Consider the following 14,591-nt stretch of genomic DNA (forward strand, 5'->3'; position numbering starts at 1 on the left):
GACAGAAAAACTCCAAATACCAGCGCTAGAAAAGACATGATTTCATGCGTTAGACCCAGCTATGATAAATAGATCAAGAAATGCCTATTTCCCTATGGTGGATTTATGGATTTTACTGTTTGAATATTCACAACACCATTAAATTGTTTCAGACTTTTATATTACATCAACTACAAATCAACATCACTAGTAACAAACTTTTATTTAAAAAAATATTACATTTAAACGGACACAAAAATAATGACAACTTTTCAGGATTCACAAACACTACACAATGGGAAACAATTCTCATTTACCTTTATTATTGCATTTCAGTTATTCAACTCATATGCTTGCAGCAACAGCATATCTACATAGGCTTAACACATGATCAGTCATGGATGCACATACATTACTTTTAACATTCACTCATACATGTGCATTCAAATGATGGGGGAAAAACACATTACATTCTCTATAGGAATCACAAAACACAACATATGGATTTTACTGTACTTTTAACATCATGATTCCATCACAATAAACCATTAGGAATTACGTACAAGAAGAACATCATTACACCAGATTACAGATGTCACTTTATGGGAAGGAACAACAATGCCAGACCGCTATATAGAAGTCAGCATATGTGGGACACAATCACAATATATACGTATATGTACATAACACGCATCACCCATCACGCAACCACAAAGCACACATTTATATTTTATTCAGCACACAATAACAATGTAGCACAATACAACAACACAATGAGGATTTCAGAACTACATAGGCAGGTTAATAATATGATTACGTCATTAGAAGATTCAACCATACACATCACAGATTCATGACTGTACCGCCCCTTTCGGAACTTTAACACTCAATACTACAATACAACATATACGTAAAGAACAGTTTGGAAAAGCATTATTAGGGCGATTTCAATGGGACAATTAATAAATATTGTCAGATCGCAAATCACTTATATATATAATACTACAGATGACAGCCGGAAGTTATTCAGCATTAGTGCGATTTGAATGGGACGCATACAATATTGACAGCTCGGCAATCACTTATATATACAATACTACAAATGATAGCCGGAAGTTATTCAGTATTAGTGCCATTTGAATGGGACGCATACAATATTGACAGCTCGGCAATCACTTATATATACAATACTACAGATGACAGCCGGAAGTTATTCAGCATTAGTGTGATTTGAAAGGGACGCATACAATATTGACAGCTCGGCAATCACTTATATATACAATACTACAGATGGCAGCCGGAAGTTATTCAGCATTAGTGCGATTTGAAAGGGACGCATACAATATTGACTGCTCGGCATTCACTTATATATATACAATACTACAGATGGCAGACGGGAAGTTCGGAATTATTATTGCGATTTTACAGGGACGCATACAATATTGACTGCTCGGCAATCACTTATATATACAATACTACAGATGGCAGCCGGAAGTTATTCAGTATTAGTGCGATTTTAAAGGGACGCATACAATATTGACATCTCGGCAATCACTTATATATACAATACTACAGATGGCAGACGGGAAGTTCGGAATTATTATTGCGATTTTAAAGGGACGCATACAATATTGACAGCTCGGCAATCACTTATATATACAATACTACAGATGGCAGATGTTACTTTATCGTTTACAAACAATATTGCAGCAACATTGATCGATCACATTCGATGCACATTATACACAACTATGCACTTTCATTCATGTTAGCCTGGACGTGTGCTTGTTACTATAAGATCGCGTTTAAGAAATATTCATTACGCATATGATATGATATCAGTAAGCAATACATAGGATTCCCACAGAATGATGGTGATTGGAGGCGCCTGAAGCGGGAATTCTTTGATATTGCTCAATTGCCCAATGTCTTGGGAGCCATAGATTGTACCCACATTGCTCTGCGTGCTCCAATTGATGACTCGCCCTTCAGAAATCGCAAACATTTTCATAGCCTCAACGTGCAGTATGTTTGTGACGCACAGATGAGGATTATGCATGTGTGTGCAAATTTCGGAGGGGCTAGTCATGATGCCCGCATCCTCTCTCTGTCGTCCCTGTGGAGACCGTTTGAGGAAAGACAAATGCCCCCTGGTTATCTCGTTGGTGAGTATTTGTGCACAACATGGTTAATTAGTTTGACAATTGCCACTGTATTTTTAAAATGTTAGCGTAATGTTCAGCTATAGGATGCAATTTAACCATATATTTTCCCCCCGCTAATGTCTACTTTTAGTTCAATGCAGATATGTAGCATGTCTTACCTTAAATGCTCAGATAGAGAATGTAATGTAACCATGTAGTTAGCATTTTACACAAGGCTTGATTTAGGAGAAATACGCATATGTAGCATGTCTTAGCTGAAATGGGAAGATATTAGCTAATGCAATTTAACCATGTCATTGTCTCTTTCCGCTAATGTCTTTTAGTTCAATGCAGATATGTAGCATGTCTTACCTTAAATGCTCAGATAGAGAAGGCAATGTAACCATGTAGTTTGCATTTTACACAAGGCTTGATTTAGGAGAAATACGCATATGTAGCATGTTTTAGCTGAAATGGGAAGATATTAGCTAATGCAATTTAACCATGTCATTGTCTCTTTCCGCTAATGTCTTTTAGTTCAATGCAGATATGTAGCATGTCTTAACTTAAATGCTCAGATAGAGAATGCAATGTAACCATGTAGTTTGCATTTTACACAAGGTTTGAATATGGAGAAATATGCATATGTAGCATGTCTTAGCTGAAATGGGAAGATATTAGCTAATGCAATTTAACCATGTCATTGTCTCTTTCCGCTAATGTCTTTTAGTTCAATGCAGATATGTAGCATGTCTTAACTTAAATGCTCAGATAGAGAATGCAATGTAACCATGTAGTTTGCATTTTACACAAGGTTTGAATATGGAGAAATATGCATATGTAGCATGTCTTAGCTGAAATGGGAAGATATTAGCTAATGCAATTTAACCATGTCATTGTCTCTTTCCGCTAATGTCTTTTAGTTCAATGCAGATATGTAGCATGTCTTACCTTAAATGCTCAGATAGAGAATGCAATGTAAATATGTAGTTTGCATTTTACACAAGGCTTGATTTAGGAGAAATACGCATATGTAGCATGTCTTAGATGAAATGGGAAGATAGAGAATAATATTGAACTAGATTTTTTAATTTTAAAATAAACATTTGTTACTGGATTATCGTGTACAAAACTTTTTAGTGTACTACAAATACTATTTTGAGGATTCTGTTAGAATTATGTTCTGTTCATAATTTATAGGTGATTCTGGGTACATGAGCCGGCCTTGGCTCATTACCCCCTTGCGTAGCCCGACTGATGTGTCTGAGGAGCGCTACAATAGGGCTCATAAGAGAACCAGGGCGGTGGTTGAACGGATGTCCGGGCTCCTGAAGATGAGGTTCAGGTGCCTGGACAGGTCGGGAGGAGCCCTCCAGTACAACCCAAAGAAGGTGGCTAAGATCGTTGTAGCCTGTAGCGTCCTGCATAATATTGCACAGCGGGCTGGGATGCTGCAGGCCGTCCGGCCGGACAGAAACCTCCTCAGAGATGAGGTGGATGATCCTGTTCTAGAGGGGCCATTCCGGGACGAGGGGCTCAATGTCAGAGCAGACATCATCAGCCGCATGGTAAAGAATAGAAGTTAGACTGGAGTATTGTCAATAGATGTGAACTCTAGGGAAATGACAAGTAGAGAATTGTGCAAACATGTTAGGATTGTTCATCAAATGCTAAAAATGTGTTTCATTTATTAATATAGGTGATGCTCTGGGCATTGGGTCCTGTAGCGAGTCTTTGCCACCTGGTTTTTAAAGAGGACATCAGCTGGTAAGTATAAATGTCTGGACTGTTGCTGGCATGAATTGTACACAAATACATCATATGGCATACATTTTCTAAACTAGTATTTAGTTTACACATTACTTAAAATGTAAATACTCAGAAAGGGATCCTCTAGCATGACTATGGTTCAATGTCACACATTAGAGGTTTGTTCTGCTCAATATGACTCATCTTCACACTTGATAGAACAGAACACAAGATGCTACACACGCTTAGTAAGCTAGTAACAGAAATTTCTTATGAAATGGGGGGTGGGAGAGGGCTACAGAAATGATTCACACACTTGTAGTAATTTTTATTAAACTTTTTATGCCATTAGGGAGCTGACTTAATCTAAAGACTGAAAGGGAAGAATTAGAAGCCTGACAGTGAAGATTGCCCAGACTGACAGTGGAAAAAGCCAAGATTGAAATTGAAGTATACCAATGGGATCATGTCTGGCATTATCTTTCAAATCTGCTGACCTTGAAAACCATACAAAGACATGTTCACATGGTAAGTGCCAACTATTTGATAGAATAAGGCTGTTGAGGCATCCTATTGGAGACACTTAGATGATTTTCTAATTTTTAGATGGGATTTCACAGTCCTCTATTTTTGAAATGATGAATAAGACACCTATTGAAGATCAACTGTTTACCCCTGAATTGACTTTCAAAGACCATGCATTATCCAGGTTGGTGTACCAATGCATGCTAGTTAAGAATCACAGGAAGAATTTTGAATATTATTAGCTTACATACATTAGTCATATTTAGTTCTTAATTAGATATTTAGGGATCACAATCAGACACTTAGATGATTTTCTAATTTTTAGATGGGATTTCACAGTCCTCTATTTTTGAAATGATGAATAAGACACCTATTGAAGATCAACTGTTTACCCCTGAATTGACTTTCAAAGACCATGCATTATCCAGGTTGGTGTACCAATGCATGCTAGTTAAGAATCACAGGAAGAATGTTGATTATTGGTAGCTTACATACATTAGTCATACTTATTTCATCATTAGATATTTAGGGATCACAATCAGAAAAAGGAATACATATTATAGTTGATATAGAGGTATTTGAATGGACATGAAATATGACATTTATGTTCAACATATATATTATTGAAATGTGATATACATTATTATGTATAATTAGAAAATCAGATATTTTAATTTATTTTTTATTACCCAATATAATGGGTTTTTTTTTTTTTTTTTAATTTAATTAATAAATATCTTTAAAAAATGTTGAACAAAGTTAGAGCATAGACACAAGATGATTGTAAATGTATTTTATGAATATTTGATTATGTGTGTATTAACTTTGTTAAAATTTTGTTTTTTAATTTCAGATTGGCATCTGATGACTTCCAGGAATATTTTTTGGTTTTTGTTTCCGAAACTTTTAAGTTTTTAAATGGTAATAATAAACATTTTATTATTAAATACACTCTTTTGAACAGATTATAATAAAAAATCCATATAATCTGTCAATAAAAAACAATTTGACTCCCATGACTGGTAGTTGTCTATTTGACAAGCACATGCATAAGATCAAATAATGCATTAATTTTAGAAAATCCACTGATTCCGAGAATATTACATTAAACCATCTTTTTTAACATTAATTGGGGAGTGAGATCCATCAATGCTTTTCTTTTGAAATTCTTAGATGTTAAAATAATTTCGGATATGTAGTAAATTTCTCATAAATTATTTGTTTTCACTTTTAAGAAGGGGAAGTGGTTCAATTACATTAAAGTGACAGTGTTGTTGAATGTAAAATTAATTTTATAAGATCTTGTATCTTCCTTAGGTATCTCAAAACATTATTTGCTAAATTATTTTAATTTTTACATTTATAAATGGTAGGTCATTTAACTTGATATTTTTCACAAGCTAGTTATTGGATGCCAGGTTAATCGATTTTATTTTCTAGTGGAGTCATTTAACTATAGTTATTAATATTATGTAGTTTTTAAAATCTTACCTCTTGGGTTAGACATCACATATCTATATATAATTTTCATTCCCCTTTAGTTTATTTTGACAATGTTAAATCAACATTACAAATGTTTTGGTCCTTAAAGGGACATTCACAAAGTATATTGTGTATTGATTTTTAAATAATTCATAAAAGAATTTAAACATATTTAGAAAGTACTATAGAATTACATTCAGTCTTTAAATATACTTTGAAAAAAAAAACATCAATGCACATATCTTAGTCAATTACATAAGGCATCTATGTGCAACCAACAATCAGCATCAAAATAGCCTATGTAGATATGTATTTAATCCAAAAATATATATAATTACAATATAATGATTGAATACCAAAACATATTAAGTTGTTCAAATATTATAATCTTATCCAAAATGCATACATAACATATAGCTTAATGTCCCTCTAAGCTGAAGACTCCGAAATACCTCCTTTACAATATATATTTCAGTCAGTGTGTAAAACAATCCAGAAGTTAATCTAAATTTGATTTACTCATATGTTATACTAATTTATCAAAAGGAAGGTGCCTAGGTTTCTGATATTTCAAGCATTATTGTGAAATGTTTATTTAAAGGGACATGAACTCAAAATATACTTAAAGGGAGACAGTTAAAAAATTAATGATTTATACATTCTGAATGAGTATTCTATTTTAAGCAACTTTAAAAATTGTCTCATATTATGAATGCTCCTTGTGATGTTGCTATCATTACTTTAAAAATAAGGCATTAAATAGATAATTTATTTGCTTCAGTACTCTGGACAGAACTTGTTTTTTTGTGGTGGATTAATTTATCCAACAATCATCAAGGACAACCCAGGTTTTTTGCAACAATTGTCCGTAATCTAAAATATCATTATTGATTTGCAAAGAAAGATAACAAGATAATTGTTAACATTTGAGAATCGGATTAAATTATAAAGTTGATTAACATTTCATGCTCAATCTGAATCACCAACGCTAAATTTGTTTGGACAGTGTCCCTTTAAGAGATTTAAATAGTGTATTTACTTCTCTTCCTATCTTGACATACTTTGCTTGAAAAGCATATCGAGATAGGCTCAGTAGATGAAGATTGGTGGATGCACAGAGATGCCTTATGTGATTGTCTCAACCATGTGCATTTAAATTTCTTCTGTTGAGGATATCTAAATATAAGATAAATTGATTTACATTTTAAAGTCTAAACAATCTTCTATCTCTACAGATCATTTGATACAATTGTTTGTTTGTAATGTCTATTTAAAAATAAAGACGCCATTGCACAATAACATATATGAGCACTTCAGACAAATACAAGCTCGAGGTTTATTTACTAATAACAAACAAACCTGTAGTTTAACATTTATAAACAGATTATCCAAGTTACTGACATTATAACCTGAATTTGAACATTCAGAAATATTGCGTGGGAAACGCATCTTGAAACACCAGATTAGCATCTTTAAACATTAGAGTCTAATGTCACGCAATAGCACACAATCAATGTGCAAATGTGAAATACATTTAATAGAGCAATATCAATACTTCACAATAAGTCAAGAAATGGATTTTATGAACAATAAAGACATACAATATTAAATGTGTATTTGTATTAAAGAAACAGACCGTTATTAAACCGAGAAATGTCTACAACATTTAATAATGTGACAGTATTAGATTTTAAAGATAATTTAATCATTAATATTTAACGGATCACGGATATTAAATCTGCGTCACACATATCCGCATGACAGGCCCATGAGTTACTAATAAGTCTACATGAAAAATGAAGTAACAGCACCACCATGAGGTATGTGTAAGGAAGTTAATAAGATATGAAACATTAAGGAACGGCCAATCAGAGTTCATCACACAAACACAACTTGAGTCAGGATGGTCTCACAGACATTCTAACAATATTTCAAACTTTTATCCAATCAGATGTACAGATAACTTGTCCCATGATGCATCTCATGTTTACTTCACCATATAAAAGTCCATTACACGTTGCCATCTTTGTCAGTTCTCTAATGCCTGCAGGCAGTATATCTGATTTTGTTTTAAAAAAAAAATCTACAACCCAGCAGGCATGTCAGCTCCCAGGTTCACCAAGGAGGAGAGCGCTGCACTGGTCCACGCCGTCAAGGACTTTTATCCCCAGCTGTTTGGGAACAAGAGGAGGTTGACAGATGCGCCTGTTAAGAAGGCCCTCTGGGAGTCTATCACCAATGCTGTTAGATTGGTGTGTGACGTCCAGAGGACCCAGGATCAGATCATGAGGAGATTCGGAGCTATGAGGTTGCAGTTAACAAAAAAAGTCAACCTCATAAGGGACTGGGTACAAGCCCATAAAAGAGGTGGCAAAAGAGAGGCCCCACGGAAACTGTACCTACTCCCTTATGAGGTGACTTTATGCGAGCTCCTCAATCTCCGGGTCCCCAAAAGATTTAGATCCTCGCCATCCTCGGCCTCCTCTTCTTCCCTCCCAGCTGCGGGATCTGAAAGTCCTGACGCGGGGGCCAGGGCAGCTGCTTCTCCGTCCGGTGGCCTGGGAGGAGATGGAGAATCTGAACCAGGTAATTATCCAACTTCATATAATATCTTAATATTTGATTTTTTAACAAAAAATGTGTATATAGTCAGATACTAAACCTATACAGATTTCACAACATACACTACATATGATGTTTAGATATCTGATTTTAGATTAGTGACACATGAAATAGGAATGATGTGTCTTGCGCTCTACAGAATATGCGTCACAGAGCGAAAATGGAATTGCGCATACACGTTAACATGGGTTAGCTGTAAGTGGCATTGTTTTATACATATTGGTCAAATGACGGATGCGTAATTCTGCATGGAATCATTGCGCAATGATCGCGAAAATGGAATTTCGCATACACGTTAACATGGGTTTGCTGTAAGTGGCATTGCTTTATACATGTTGGTCAAATGACGGATGCGTAATTCCGCATGGAATCATTGCGCAATGATCGCGAAAATGGAATTTCGCATACACGTTAACATGGGTTTGCTGTAAGTGGCATTGCTTTATACATGTTGGTCAAATAACGGATGCGTAATTCCGCATGGAATCATTGCGCAATGATCGCAAAAATGGAATTTCGCATACACGTTAACATGGGTTTGCTGTAAGTGGCATTGCTTTATACATGTTGGTCAAATGACGGATGCGTAATTCCGCATGGAATCATTGCGCAATGATCGCGAAAATGGAATTTCGCATACACGTTAACATGGGTTTGCTGTAAGTGGCATTGCTTTATACATGTTGGTCAAAATGAAATGTGAATTATTATATATGTGAAGAATACAGTATTCTTATTTTCAATATTATACATAATAAAAAAAGAAGAATCCAAATAAATTATAACATATGCCCATCAATTGATGAGAATGAAATAACACCAAAAAATAATTAAAGCTACAGTAAACAACACAACTGATTGAAAATAAGAGTACAGGATATATTTATCATGAATTGAATTGAGGAAACAATTAACTCATGGGACTACCAAAGGATTAATAGTTTTAAATTGATTTGCTAATAATGTAAAGATTTTAAACATGGCATGATTTGTATTAATGATATCCAATACTCATTTAATATATTACAGATATGGATGTTGCTGCTGGATCCTTAAGGCAGGGCTTGTCACAGTATGGTATGTCTCATTTTAATTGACATTTGTCTTAGAAACATGGACAGAACATTACATACTAAATCCACATTGTTCAATATTTATATGTAATGTCCCTTTAATAGATGAAAATTAAATAATTCTTCGGATATCCTTAAATAACATATTAGATTTGAATTGCATGCTCAATCCCATTCATTACATCAACATATGGAGTAGAGAATTCATTAACACCAACATTGTCAAATCAATATAATTTTATATTAAAGGGATACTGAGCTAAAATTATTAATGTTGTCATTCAGATAGAGTATGCAATATTAATAAACATTTAAATATAATACTATAATCATATGTGAAATATTCTATTGCTAAATGTATTTTAAAATAAAGAATGTACGTTTATCTGCATCTCAATTTTGGTTGACCAACCTGGGTTTTTATTGATAATTGGTGGATACCTTCAACAAACAATATTTATTGAATCCAATATTGCTTATCTGCCTTTAAGATTAAAATGTAGCAACATTCAAATTATAATAGGAGTCAATGTTAAATCATTTTGAACAGTTTGAACAGTGAAATCAATGATTTAAATAAATCATGTCAGTGTCCCTTTAATAAACAATAGATTCATTCATCTTTACATTCTTTGGATTAAACAATATTGATATATAATTCACATATTCACTGTTGGAGTTACTTTATAGATATCAGCATACTCTAACAGCACCATGATTGCATATTTGTACTAATCAATTTGGTTTTGTATTGTGATAAATATGTGTTGTGTCCTAAACAAGATTACTGTACATTGCACAAATGGCTCGATGTGCCACATGTCTTTGTTTATATTTGTCAACAGCTGTTCTTCAAAATGTGGTTTGTGTGTATTCTTTTAAGAACATTGATCAATGGGTATATTTAGATATGCAATAGCATTGTATGAGATGAGTTTGATGTCTAATATAGTCAGAAATTAAACATATGTTCAATACATCATTTTTAACAGAATCCCCTTGATTCAATCAAGCATTTTTTGGTTTAATGACTGCTCTATTCTTCACATTTTCAAGTTGATTAATCTTAAAATTCGATACAGATGTGATTTAGTGATATCCCAAATGTGTTTACTAATATATATCTATATCATTCATAGAGAGAGTTGGTGTGGGGAGCCCACAGGAATCCAGCAGTGACACAGAGCCGCCTTTGCGGTCTCCTGGTAAGTCCATTGACTCATTTATATGTCATTGAAGGTGTATTGGTAATCAATATTATGAGCATGATTCTGATGAAGCATAACATTTGAAACAAACATACAATTTTCTCCTCTGATTATATATTAATTTTCTTTGAATATTGAAAGATTAATAATTAAAACTTTATTAGTCTACACATTTGTTATTCAGAAGATGTATAGCATATGTTTGTTTCCATGTTCATTTTTGACAACAGTCATCAAGTGATACACACATGAGAAATCTTAAATGTTCTATGTACTATGCTTTTATGATTTTTAAATTAATACAAACAATACATCGAAAATCTGAATCATTGAGAATAACAAATCTAATGTAATTTGTATGCTCCATCAAAATGATGTAAATCATAACTTTGGGTGTGTATATCTTTAATGCAACATTGATGTGTGTCTTTGATCAACAGTAACATATGTTATAATATCTGATCTTAACGTGTACACAACATGTTATGTTTTACAGATATTGATGTAACATGTGTGACGGAGGAGGAAGCGGCTCCCTTGGAGTCTGATGGTATGTGAAATATATCTATCATGTTTCCAACATGTTGCTTTATTGGAAATCATTTTATTGAAGACATTCAAAGTCTACAGCTTTTGCACTTTAAAAAGGAAGATTATTTGTCTGTTCAAATACACTACTGCCCCCTTTCTATATCAGGCAGCATGAAAAAAAAATTTTTTTATAAAAAATTTATAATTCATGCCATCATTATGTCACATGCATATTCCAGGCCAAAACACAATAATAATGTTATAATTGTACAGACAGTAATTGATATTCATCTGAGTGCCTATATGCATACCATATCCTCATTTCATAATTGTTTACAAATTCAAACACACTTCGAAGTATATTGAAAACATAATCAATTTGAAATGCGTTGATTTGATTTCATGATGTATGAGATGTTAATATATTTGTTTTGTTTTTTTCAGATGGATCCGCCACTTCTGGTCATCTGGTTTCCGCCCCTGCCCAGTCCCCTGACCAGTCACAGACCCCTGCCCATGCCCAGACCCATGCCCAGACCACTGCCCAGGCCCAGACCCCTGCCCAGGCCCAGACCACTGCCCAGGCCCAGACTCCTGCCCATGCCCAGACCCCTGCCGGCCCTTCCCATTTGTCATTTCCTGTCCCTCCCAAAAAACGCCCCTACACCCCCCTTTGCCGCTCTCCCCGTATTATGGCCCATACAGCTGCCCAGACCCCAACTCACCACTCCCCAGCTGTATGGCCTACCCCGGAGCAGCAGCTCATCCCTCCCCAAGCCAATCCCATCCCTCCCCAACACAATCCCATCCCTCCCCCCTGTCTCAACCTTCATTGTCCTGGGTGTCGGATTGTCCTTCCCAGGCACAGCTGTAAGTATCATTCAAAATCAACATTATAAGATACTTAAAGGTACACTGAAGGTAAATTTTTTCTATTGTGATTCAAATAGAGCATGCAATGTTAATCAAATTTATAATTTACTACTCTTATGAATTATTCTTCATTCTCTTGCTATCTTTATTGAAACAAAGAAATGCCTAGAATTAATTTTAAATAGAAAATAATTGTGGACATCATTTCTTTATTGTTGGATGAATGTATCCATCAACCAGCAGGGACAAACAAAGTTGATAAACAAATATGGCCTGCCCTAAAAACCGACATTCTTGCATTCAAAATCTAGCTAGAGAATTCTAACATTTAAAGAATATGTGTAATTTTTTCATATTTGTAATGTCATGCTCTATCTGAATCAGTCAATTAAATATTTAGGTTCAGTGTCCCTTTAATTTGATATCACTACATATACCAATCACCACTACTTGGATCCAACAATTTATGTACAAATGTTGATACATTATCTCTTGTCTAACCCAGTGGGAATGTAATTTCTTCAGGTTGCTATGTTTACACAGCTTGTCCTCAACGCCAAAATGTTTAAGGATAGGTGTGCCTACCACAGTATAAATAAAATATTTAAATTGCTAATGTAAGTACAATGTAAATCCTTTAACAAGATTTGATACACTCAAGCTGTATAAGTGGATCATCTAAAACCAATTAAAGGGGACAACATGTTTGAGTAAACTGTCCCTTTAATGATTTCGGTCTGTCTGAATAACATATTTCATGTGTAAAGAATCAATTTAAACTAATTGATGTAAAGAATGATTTGTCTTTATGATGACAATGTATCTTTGCTTATTTTTTCTTCTGTTGTGTAATTATCCTTAATATTTAATTTATTCTTTATTTTAGGCTGTGACTCAGCATGGCTCATGCTAGAAGGTATAGCACGAGTAGAGCAGGCCGTGTTGAGGAACGCAGCTGTCCTGAGAGGGATGAACGACACCATGCAGGCCCAGCTCCGGGTTCAGGACTTGACTCTGCGTGAAATCATGCGATTAACTTCAAGGCCTGAATCTGGAGCTGGACATGCACAGGACGATGAAGAGGATGACCAGTAAGTGGAGGATCTGGAGATGCTCCAAGGTCGCAGATAAGAATCCTCCGTCCACATGTTGATGTTTTTTTTTATTGTTGCCATTTGGCCTTTTTCAAAGTTTATTGTTGTGCCTGTTGCACTCTTTTACCTTGTCATATGTCTCCAATGGGGCTATGCTGGCCCTTGGTAACTCTCTTCATGGACTGTGATGCACTCTGTTACCTTGTCATATGTCTCCAATGGGGCTATGCTGGCCCTTGGTAACTCTCTTCATGGACTGTGATGCACTCTGTTACCTTGTCATATGTCTCCAATGGGGCTATGCTGGCCCTTGGTAACTCTCTTCATGGACTGTGATGCACTCTGTTACCTTGTCATATGTCTCCAATGGGGCTATGCTGGCCCTTGGTAACTCTCTTCATGGACTGTGATGCACTCTGTTACCTTGTCATATGTCTCCAATGGGGCTATGCTGGCCCTTGGTAACTCTCTTCATGGACTGTGATGCACTTTGTTACCTTGTCATATGTCTCCAATGGGGCTATGATGGCCCTTGGCAACTCTCTTCATGGACTGTGATGCACTCTGTTACCTTGTCATATGTCTCCAATGGGGCTATGCTGGCCCTTGGTAACTCTCTTCATGGACTGTGATGCACTGTGTTACCTTGTCATATGTCTCCAATGGGGCTATGGTGGCCCTTGGCAACTCTCTTCATGGACTGTGATGCACTGTGTTACCTTGTCATATGTCTCCAATGGGGCTATGGTGGCCCTTGGCAACTCTCTTCATGGACTGTGATGCACTGTGTTACCTTGTCATATGTCTCCAATGGGGCTATGGTGGCCCTTGGCAACTCTCTTCATGGACTGTGATGCACTGTGTTACCTTGTCATATGTCTCCAATGGGGCTATGGTGGCCCTTGGCAACTCTCTTCATGGACTGTGATGCACTGTGTTACCTTGTCATATGTCTCCAATGGGGCTATGGTGGACCTTGGCAACTCTCTTCATGGACTGTGATGCACTCTGTTACCTTGTCATATGTCTCCAATGGGGCTATGGTGGCCCTTGGCAACTCTCTTCATGGACTGTGATGCACTGTGTTACCTTGTCATATGTCTCCAATGGGGCTATGGTGGCCCTTGGCAACTCTCTTCATGGACTGTGATGCACTCTGTTACCTTGTCATATGTCTCCAATGGGGCTATGGTGGCCCTTGGCAACTCTCTTCATGGACTGTGATGCACTCTGTTACCTTGTCATATGGCTCAAATATTCCTTATTTTTACAAGATTATTTCTAAACGTTGTTGATGTTTTCTTACATACT

Source organism: Bombina bombina, chromosome 3 (assembly GCF_027579735.1).
Source record: "Bombina bombina isolate aBomBom1 chromosome 3, aBomBom1.pri, whole genome shotgun sequence".
Classification (NCBI taxonomy): Eukaryota; Metazoa; Chordata; class Amphibia; order Anura; family Bombinatoridae; genus Bombina; species Bombina bombina.